This window comes from Neovison vison, chromosome 1, assembly GCF_020171115.1.
Source record: "Neovison vison isolate M4711 chromosome 1, ASM_NN_V1, whole genome shotgun sequence".
Lineage (NCBI taxonomy): Eukaryota > Metazoa > Chordata > Mammalia > Carnivora > Mustelidae > Neogale > Neogale vison.
The window spans coordinates 83,943,879-83,953,956 of NC_058091.1; positions in this window are offsets into that span (position 1 = coordinate 83,943,879).

Genomic DNA, 10,078 nt, shown 5'->3' on the forward strand with positions numbered 1-10,078 from the left:
GGTCACCCTAGTGGAAGAAAAGAACAAGACAGAAAACAGAATGGGTGTGTGTGTGTGTGTGTGTCTGTGTTTACATTTGTATGTTTAAAGGAAAATTAAGGAAGTCCTCACTGAGAAGATATTTGAACAATATCCTAAATGACCTTTAAGAAAGGGGCACCTGGGTGGCTCAGTGGGTTAAGCCTCTGCCTTTGGCTCATGTCGTCATCTCAGGGTCCTAGGAGTGAGTCCCACATTGGGTTCTCTGCTCAGTGGGGAGCCTGCTTCCCCCTGTCTCTCTGCCTGCTTGTGATCTCTCTCTGTCAAATAAATAAATAAAATCTTTTTAAAAAAAAAATAATCTTAAGGAAAGAAGTAAGAAAGGAAGCCACACAGATACCAGAGGGAAGAGGGTTCTGGGAGGAGGGAACAGTAAGTGCAAAGGTCCTGAGGTGGAATCCTAGCTGGCACATGTGAAGAACCATGAGTGTGGCTGGAGCAGTATGGGCAGGAAAGAGATAAGAGAAGACATCAGATAATCGCTAAACTTGGGGTGAGGTCGGGGAAGACAGGTGTTGGCCCCGCTGAGGGTTGAGTGAGATGGAGAGTCACTGGGGTGGAGGGGGGCATCTGATTTGTTTTGACAGACTCATTCCTGCTGCTTGTTGCATTAGACCAAACGAGGTGAGGGTAGAAGCAGTTTTGAAGCTGTTGTGGCAATCCAGGTGAGAGAGGTGATGAGAAGGGACTGGATTCTGGACTTATTCTAAAGGTAGAACAGAGATTCCCTTGCAGAGTGAACACAGTGAGACAGTAGGAAGGAACCAAAGACGACACCGAGTGAGGCCTCTGACCTGAGAGCATGGAGGACAGAGCTGCTGCTGACCCAGATGAGGAAGCCCTGGGAGGGGCAGCTTGGGGAGCAGCAACACATCGGGTCTCTGCCAGGGACAAGTGACAGATGAGGCGCCTGCTCACGGCCCTATCCGGTAAGTAGTTAGGCATCTGAGCCCCAACACCTGGTCTGGGCTGGGGATGTAGACATGGGAGCCATCATCCCCGAGATGGGTTTCAACGCATGCATGAAACAGAAGGAGACCCAAGTACTGAGCCCTGCAAATCCCCAATTCTTTAACCGTGCACATGCCAGAATTCTGAACCTGCCCACCCCAGCATGCTAACCTCTTGACCCACAGTTACCAGTGTGAAAAGATTCCTGGACATCATTTATAATAGTTCCCCCAAGTTGAGAACTACATCTGTCTGAATGAGGAGATCGAGGCCTGTAAACTTACACTCACGCAGAGAGACTCATAGACAAACTGCTGAGTCCTTGCAGGGGGAACGGCATGGCTGCTGGACGAGAAGGCTTGAATCTTAGTGTGCTGCCTTGGGAAGATGGCCGTGAGGTGTTCAGTGAGGAATAACAGCAGAAGGAGATAACACTTCTTTTTTTTTTTTTTTTTTTTAGATTTTATTTATTTGAGAGAGAGAGCGAGACCACATGTGGTGGGGGGGGGGAGAGGGACATGCAGACTCCCCACTGAGCACAGAATCCAGCCTCGGGGCTCTATCCCAGGACCCTGGGATCATGATCTGAGCCGAAGTCAGAAGCTTAACTGACTGAGTCACCCAGGCGCCCCAGGAGCTAACATTTCTATGTTCTCACTGTGTGCCAAGCCCTGTACCACGGTCTTGGAGGAGATTATTTCATTTGATTCCTTAATAACCTTAGAAGTAGATAGAATATTCGGATCCCCATTCTACAGATGAGGAAACTGAGGCACTCTTGGTTGAGTAACTTGTTTGTAGTCACAGAACACGGGAGAGAAGGGGCAGTATCCCAAGCCACTGTGTGGTGGAACATTCCAGTCCTGCTTGGGTGAAGACAGCCATATCTGCACCATCTAAGGGGCTACCCAACATACTTTAGGAGTGGTTGGTTTGCTTTCTTCTTTAGATGTTTCTGCGGTATTTGGATTTTTTTCCCCTCAATAACATATATTACTTCTATAATCCCAAGAACAAAGACACTTTCCCATGTTAAGGGGAAAATAAGGGAAGGAGCAAAGGAAGACTCATCTGTTCTGTCCTACTGAGCAGGGTCGCTAAGAGGTCAGTGCTGGAGCCCAGAGGCTGCAAGCCCCAGAGGCCATGGGGAAATGCTACCTGGAAACACCCAGTGGGAGTAGGGTCACTTGTTAGTCCATGAATGAGCGTGGAGACATGGAAACGTGTAGTGACCAAGGAGTGGGGGGGTGGGGCCTGTGCTTACTTGGCAGAACTTGGGGTCCCATCATGGAGAGGGTGCCATCCTTGAGGATCTTCTCCTGGTAGCTCAAATGGTCCAGTGGGACTCAGGGGAGCCCCTGATCTCTCCTGGCACCTTCTCACCCTGGACTCACTTGCTCACTGACACTGTGTGTCCCAGGCTCTGGCTGTACGGCAGCAAAGACTCTAAGGGCTTTGGATTTCTTCTATGAGCGGTCCCTACCTATAAAAAGCTGGAGGCTCCCCTAACAGTCTGGCAGCTCTTGTGCCCATGCACCCCCACCCTGTGGGGGAGGAACTCAGGAGGGAGGAGGGGTGGCTGACCAATGCCAGGGTGGAGGCATCTCTGGAGGGCGGAGTGGACCCAGGCACCCCTCATTTATTCATTTCTTGCTGTATCAGTGCTGGAGTATTTCATGATGCAGTGAACACTTGGCACCCATCATCTCATTTCATTCCGTAACCGCCTGTTGACGTCATTTCAAGCAACCACGTTTTGCAGATGAGGAAGGTGAAGCAGAGCAAGGCCAACGCTAAATAACTTGTTCACGGTCACCCAGCCTGTGAGCCAGGAATGAATGCAAATTAAAACCCAGGCCCATCGGATTGCACAGTCTGACCCCAGCTGGCACTAGGGGGCAGTATTTCCCAGAGGTTAGCGGGTCCGGGCCGCCGCACAGCTCCGCCACTTACTGGCTCTGTGGTCTTGGGCAAGGGTTCACTACTCCGTATGGGGGTTTCTCCACCTGCCAAAGAGGGATAACCATGATCCTATCTCTCTAGGGGCTAGGATGTAACTGAATGAATGTGTGTCCAGCACTCAGCGCCGTGGTGGCCACACGTGATTATTATAGGCTTTCACGGCCATTGGCTCTTTCCCGCATGCCCTGCAATGCACGTTATTATGGAGGACCCGGGGATATCAAATCGAAAAAAATCACAGCTCCTGCTCTAAGGGAGCTCTGTGTCTAGGTCATTAACATCACTTGGGAAGCTTTCCGCAATAGTTCCAATGTCCAGACTGCACCCCAAACCCAAGTAAGAACCCTTGAATTTGGCTGGGGCCGTGGCGTCAGAATTTTTGAGCTTTCTGGTGATTCCCATTGACAGCCCCCTCCGAAAAGACAGGAGTTCTTGAGCCTGTGAGCTCTGGCTCTGGTCTCTAAGGGGTTAGGGGTGGGGCTGTGGGGGGGGGGAGGCGGGGGTTAGGCTGAATGGGGGTGTGGGAAGTGGCCTTCCTGTGGCGCTAAATGAGTTAGATTTATTGAGGTATAATTTACATACAGTAAAATCCACCCCTCATCATATCGTTTTATGAGTTTTGACAGAAGTACAGTCCTGTAACTACCACCATGACGAAAACAGAACAACAGCTCCAATGCCCCAGAAGTTCCCCAGTGCTGCCCCTTCGGAGTCACCCCTTCCCCTCACACCCAGTCCCTGGCAACCACTGACCTATAGTTCCCTTTTTCAGAATGGCGCATAGACGAGACCACACGCTATGTAGACTTTTGGGTCTGGCTTCTTTTCAGAACCATGTATTTGAGCCTCATTCCTGCTGCTGCGTGAATCAGCCGTACTCCCCTTCAGTTTGTTTACACAGTCACCGGCTGCGGGACTTTTGGGTTATTTCCAGTTATTCCGGCAATTAGGAATAACGCTGCTGGGAGCTAGACACATTCACGCTCAGGCTTTTTTGCGTGAGCACACATTTTTTACCTCTGGGGTAAATATCTACAATTGGATCATGGGGGGCGCCTGGGTGGCTCAGGTGGTTAAGTTTCTGCGTTTGGCTCAGATCATGATTCCAGGGTCCTGGGATCAAGCCTCATGTCCTGGGGCACCTGCTCAGTGGGGAGCCTGCTTCTCCCTCTGCCCCTCCCCCTGCTCATGCTCATTCCCTCTCTCTCAAATAAATAAAAACTTTTAAAAAATAAAAATAAAAATGAAATTGGATCACTGGGCCACAGGGTAAACAAATGATTAACTTTCTCAGAACGCACCAGCCTGTTTTTGAGGGTGACTGTACCATTTTGCATTCCCATCACCAGTGATGAGGGCCCCGCCTTACTCGAACCTGTCCCAGCATTTGGCACAGTCGGGGTTTTGTTTGTTTTTAATTTTAGCCACTCGCGGGTGTGTGGCGTGCTTACAATCTTTTTAAAGTTTATGAATGTATCAAAAATATCACATTTTACACCTTTTTAATTTTTTTAAGGGAGCTCTTCACCCAACCTGGAGCTTGTACTCACAACCCTGAGATCAAGAGTCACATGCTCCACCAACTGAGCCAGCCAGGCGCCCCGTGTTATAGACCTTAAATCTATATAATTTTTATTTGTCAATTATACCTCAATAAAGCTGGAGGTGAGTTTATGCATCTAAAAGAAAAAAAAAGAGCATTAATAGCAAACATTTTGCAAACTCATAATCATTTAAGCCCCTACTATGTGTCAGGTAGTATCCCAATCCTTCCGATTAAAATCCCAGGAGCAGCTGGTAGGATGGAAAGGGTACCCAGAAGGGTGTGAAAGACTGAAATGTGGGCTCTGTTGTGGGCTTGCTGTGGGAGGTTGGGCACATCACTCAACCTCTCTGAGCCTCCATCTGTTTATAACAACTGGATTGATCAATGGCCTCTTGCAGAGTTGCTGTGAAAACTAAAGGAGAGAAAGTAAGGAAACTCCTGGATCACAGGAGGATTCCAATAGCCGGGAGTTGTTACAAGCTTTGTTCTTTATGTAGCTAAATACACGCAATTTTATTCCAGCAGCAAATCTGGTTGCTTCTACCTTCATATTCTAAATGAGCCCCTCCTCACACGTCACACCACCACTCTGGTCCAAGTCTAGGCCTTCTCTCTGGGGGAGCAAGTCCCAAAACCTGCTCTCCTTGCTCCTACACTTGTTCCTGGTGGTCCTCCTCCAAACAGCGACAAAGGAGTTCTTCAAAATCTGACTCCCCACCCCAACCCCTACTCTGTCCAGGGTCCCGGTCCCTGCCCTCTAGTGGTGTCATGAATGGAAGTCAGTCTGCTGCCTCCCTCCCATTGTCCACCAGGAGAAATCTCCTGCCCTGGAAACTCTCCCCCCGGGATATCTGCATGCCACATCGCCTTACTTCACTCAGGTGCCTGCGTCATGGGATGGCTCCTGTCCCTGTCTTACCTAGAGCACCTTGTCACTGCCTCACTCTCTCAGTCATGCTGCCATTACACTGCTCCATCTGGTTTGCAGTAAGACTAGTATTTATCTCCATCACTAAAAATGTGGTGCCTGGATGGCTCAGTCGGTTAAGCATCTGCCTTCGGCTCAGGTCAAGATCCCGGGGTTCTGGGATTGAGCCCTGCGTTGGGCTCCCTGCTCTGCTGCAGTCACATTGGCTCCATCAGGCCACAAACAGGGCGGGTGCTGCTTTTCTTCCATTGAGGTGAGTAGAGGTCAAAGAGGTGAAGCTGTTTGTTCTGGGTCATGTCCCACTTCTGCGGACTTTCTTGGGGACCAGGATGAGGAGCCCCTAACTCTGACTGTGGTCTCACACCTTGGCCTTTTCCTACTGCTGCCTGCCTCTCCCCCATGGCTGGACCGCCGGACCCCACTTCTTATCAAAACTGGTCATGGCGAGGGATGCCTGGGTGTCTCAGTTGGTTGGACGACTGCTTTCAGCTCAGGTCATGATCCCAGAGTCCCGGGATCGAGTTCCACATTGGGGTCCCAGCTCCATGGGGAGTCTGCTTCTCCCTCTGACCTCCCCTCTCATGCTCTTTCTCACTGCCTCTCTCTCAAATAAGTAAATATCTTAAAAAAAAAAAAAAAAAAACTGGTCATGGCGAGCATATTCACACTATGGAAACTGACAAATCAGCCCTTCTTAAAAATGAACAACTCAGAGATGCCTGGGTGGCTCAGTTGGTGAAGAATCTGCCTTTGGCTCAGGTCGTGATCCTGGGGTTCTGGGATCGATCTGCACATCAGGCTCCTTGCTCAATGGGGAACATGCTTCTGCCTCTGCCTGCTGCTCCCCCTGCTTGTGCACTCGCCCTCTCTCTGTCAAATAAATAAATAAAATCTTTTCTAAAAAATGAACAATAAACATTTTTACCATTGGACACCCAGTCTGGCATCCGGAGAAGATGAGTGAAGCCATTTGTCTGTGACTGGAGCTTACAGCCCTCTGGGTGGCCCAGATGCCTGAGCCCTCTGTTTTCTCCCTGGCCTGGCCTCGCACTCTCTCCCGGGCTGGCTGCCAGCTGGAAACAGAGAGCATCTGGAACAGTGAGCCTCTGCAGGTTGAAGGCCAAGGTGGGGGTGAAGGCACCTTCCCCTGGCTCTCCTGACCTGACCCTGGCCTCTGCCTGGCCACCTGCCTCCTGCTCTCATTGTCTGAGCCGTGGGAGAACATGCTGTGGCTGTTCTGCCTCTGAGTTTTTTTCTCACCCTCTTCTCTCCACAATTCTCTTATTTCTCATCTTTGCCATTCTCCTCATTTATCTGTATCTTTGGGAATAAAAGTAAAAGCTAAAATAAGAGCTAACTCTTTTTTTTTTAAGGTTTTGTTTATTTATTTATTTGAGAAAGAGAGAGCATGAGCAGTGGGGAAGGAGTGAGGGGAGAGGGAGAAGAGCCAGACTCCTGGCTGAGGGCAGAGCCCAACGTGGGGCTCCATCCCACGACCCTGAGATCATGACCTGAGCCTGAACCAAGAGTCGGAAGCTCAACTGACTGAGCCACCCAAGCACCCAAGAGCTAACTTTTTTTTTTTAATTTATTTATTTGACAGACAAAGATCATAAGTAGGCAGAGAGGCAGGCAGAGAGAGAGGGGGAAGCAGGCTCCCTGCTGAGCAGAGAGCCCGATGTGGGGCTCGATCCCAGGACTCTGGGATCATGACCTGAGCCGAAGGCAGAGGCTTTAACCCGCTGAGCCACCTAGGCGCCCCCCCAAGAGCTAACTTTTAAAGAGCACTTACATGTGCTTTCCCTGCATCAGCTCACGTAATCCTCACACCAACTCCATCGTACAGATACGAATAAGGAGGCTCAGAGAAATTCAGCAACTTGCCCCACATCACAGAGCAGGGAAGCAGAGCTGCCCCAAGATGCTCTGTGACTTCTCTGGGAAGCAGCAGTAAGCGCATCAGATTTAGAATTTTAAAAACATGGTGTTGAGGAGCACTTGGGTGGCTCAATCGGGTGCTCAAGCGTGCAACGTTGGCTCAGATCACCATCTCATTGTCATAGGATCGAGCCCCATGACACTCTCTGCACAGAGTCTGCTTATCCCTTTGCCCCTCTCCGTGCTCGTGTCCTCTCTGTCTCTCTCAGGTGAATAAATAAATCTTTAAAATAAGGGGGGGAGGCGCGTCTGCCTTTGGCTCAGGGTGTCATCCCAGGGTCCTGGAATCGGGGCTCTCTGCGGAACAAGAGTGTGCTTCTCCACCCCCCGCCCCCGCGCCTCTCCTTGCTCATGTTCTCTCTCTCTCTCTATCTCTCTTAAATAAATACAATCTTAAAAAAAAAACAACAGCAACAATAACAACCAAAAATAACCGGGCACCTGGGTGGCTCAGTGGGTTAAAGCCTCTGCCTTTGACTCAGGTCATGATCCCAGGGTTCTGGGGTCCAGCCCTGCATCGGGCTCTCTGCTCAGCAGGGAGCCTGCTTCCTCCTCTCTCTCTACCTGCCTCTCTGACTACTTGTGATCTTTGTCTGTCAAATAAATAAATAAAATCTTAAAAAAAAAAAAAACCAAACCATGGTGTTGGGTCCTGGTTCTGTCACTCCCTTGTGACTTCAGTCTAGAGGCCCCGGCTTCCTTCCTCATTCATAAAATGGGATGACCAGCACGTGCCCCATCCATTCATAGGCTTGTTTCAGGGTCAAAGGATACGTGGGTGTAAAAGGGCTTCAAAACAGTAAAATGCTGAGTACATGAGTGGGTGATTAGCATATAGTTCTGTTTTCCAATTTTCCTTTTCTCTTGCCTCTCAGAAGGCTTCTCTGCCTTAGTTGTGCCAGTGCGTCTGGTGCCTGGGTAGAGTCCTTCCCAGATATGGAGGCACTCAGGGAGGTGCGACTTCTCTTCCTCTCTTCTCCACTGGGCTCCTATTTCCTAAGTTTTTCAGGGACACTCCCACCTGTCCCCTTCCCCCATTACCATCAAGCACACACTCAGAGGGTAGATGGTTCCCCCTAGCAGACATCTTTCTATTTTTTAAAGTATTTTATTTATTTATTTGAGAGAGAGAGCGCGCGAGCAGGGGACAGGGTCGAGGGAGAAGCAGGGAGCTGAGCAGGGAGTCCAAAGCAGGGCTCGTTCCCAGGACCCCAAGGTCACAAACTGAGCTGAAGGCAGATGCTTAACCAACTGAGCCACCCAGATGCCCCACCCTCGAAGACTTCTGATGCTCGGATCCTGACCAGCACTGGAATTAAGTCCGCGAGTACGTCTTAGACATTATAGTCTGAACCAGTCGGAAATTATGCTTCATTTTTTAAAAACTGGAATAAAGACACTTTCCAGAAACACATCTACTTTTATGGAGCAAGGTAATAAATCCCAGTCTGACTTGACTTGTCTTTTTACAAAATATATTTTGATTTTTTTTCATGAAAAGACATCACTCTTTTGGAAATACAGCTTAAAGAAAAGTGCACAGATCTTAAGAAGGGTGGGTGACTTTCCATATTTGCTCCATATTGCTTTCCACATCACCACTACTTAGATCAAGACCCAGGACATTTCCAGCACCCTGGAAGGCTGCCTCCTGCCCCCCACATCAGGCAATATACGCTCCCACGGTATTGATTTATTTTGGTACAAAGTTCAAAAGGGACAAAGGAAAAGCAGAAAAACCTCCTTCCCATCCTGCTGTCAGACACCCAGTTTTTTCTCCAAAGAGTCAATACTGCTGGTTTCTTATAAATCCTTCCAAAGAAAAGAGACAGATGCACCCACACACAAACATACGAAGTTATGTTATCTTGTATATGTTCTCTCCTTTTTATACACAAAGTACTTAATGATGCAATTGTTGTGTGCCTTGTGTTTCTTGTGGTTTTGTTTTTTGTTTTTTTAACTTAGCAATATACTTAAAACTCTAGAATCATTTTAGAGATTCTCTGTGGCTCAGTTGGTTAAGTATCAGCCTTTACCTCAGGTCAGGATCCCAGGGTTGATCAATCCCTGAGCCCTGAGTGAGGCTTTCCACTCAGTGAGGAGCCTACTTTCCCTCTGCTTATTGTTCCCCCTGCTTGTGCTCTCTCTCTCTGTTTCTCTGACAAATAAATAATAAAATCTTAAAAAAGAAAAACCACTAGAATCATTTTAATAATAGCAAATTAATGTCTTTACCAAAAAGCTGCCCCCTTAAAAAGCCAGGTTTATATAAAATCCAAACTTTTATTACCAAATATTTCTATGCTCTACCTTCCAGCCCTGTGAGGGTCCTTGGGCGGCAAGTCCTGTTACTACATCAAAAAATACAATTCAGGTAGGCAAAGATGATTCATGGAACTTTTTTTTTAAGATTTTATTTATATATTTGACAGAGAGATAGAGAGCACAAGTTAGCAGAGCAGCAGGCAGAGGAGAAAGAGAAGCAGGCTCTCTGCCAAGCAGGGATCCTGATGTGGGGCTCGATCCCAGGACCCTGGAATCATGACCCAAGCCGAAAGCAGCTGCCTAACCAACTGTGCCACCCAAGCGCCCCAATTCATGGAACTTTTCACAGCCCACCCTACAAACCATCTTGGGAGGTTCTGTCGTATTGTTATTAGCTTTCCCTTTCATAGTCCTTATCGATAACAATATCATGAGTTTACAGTCTC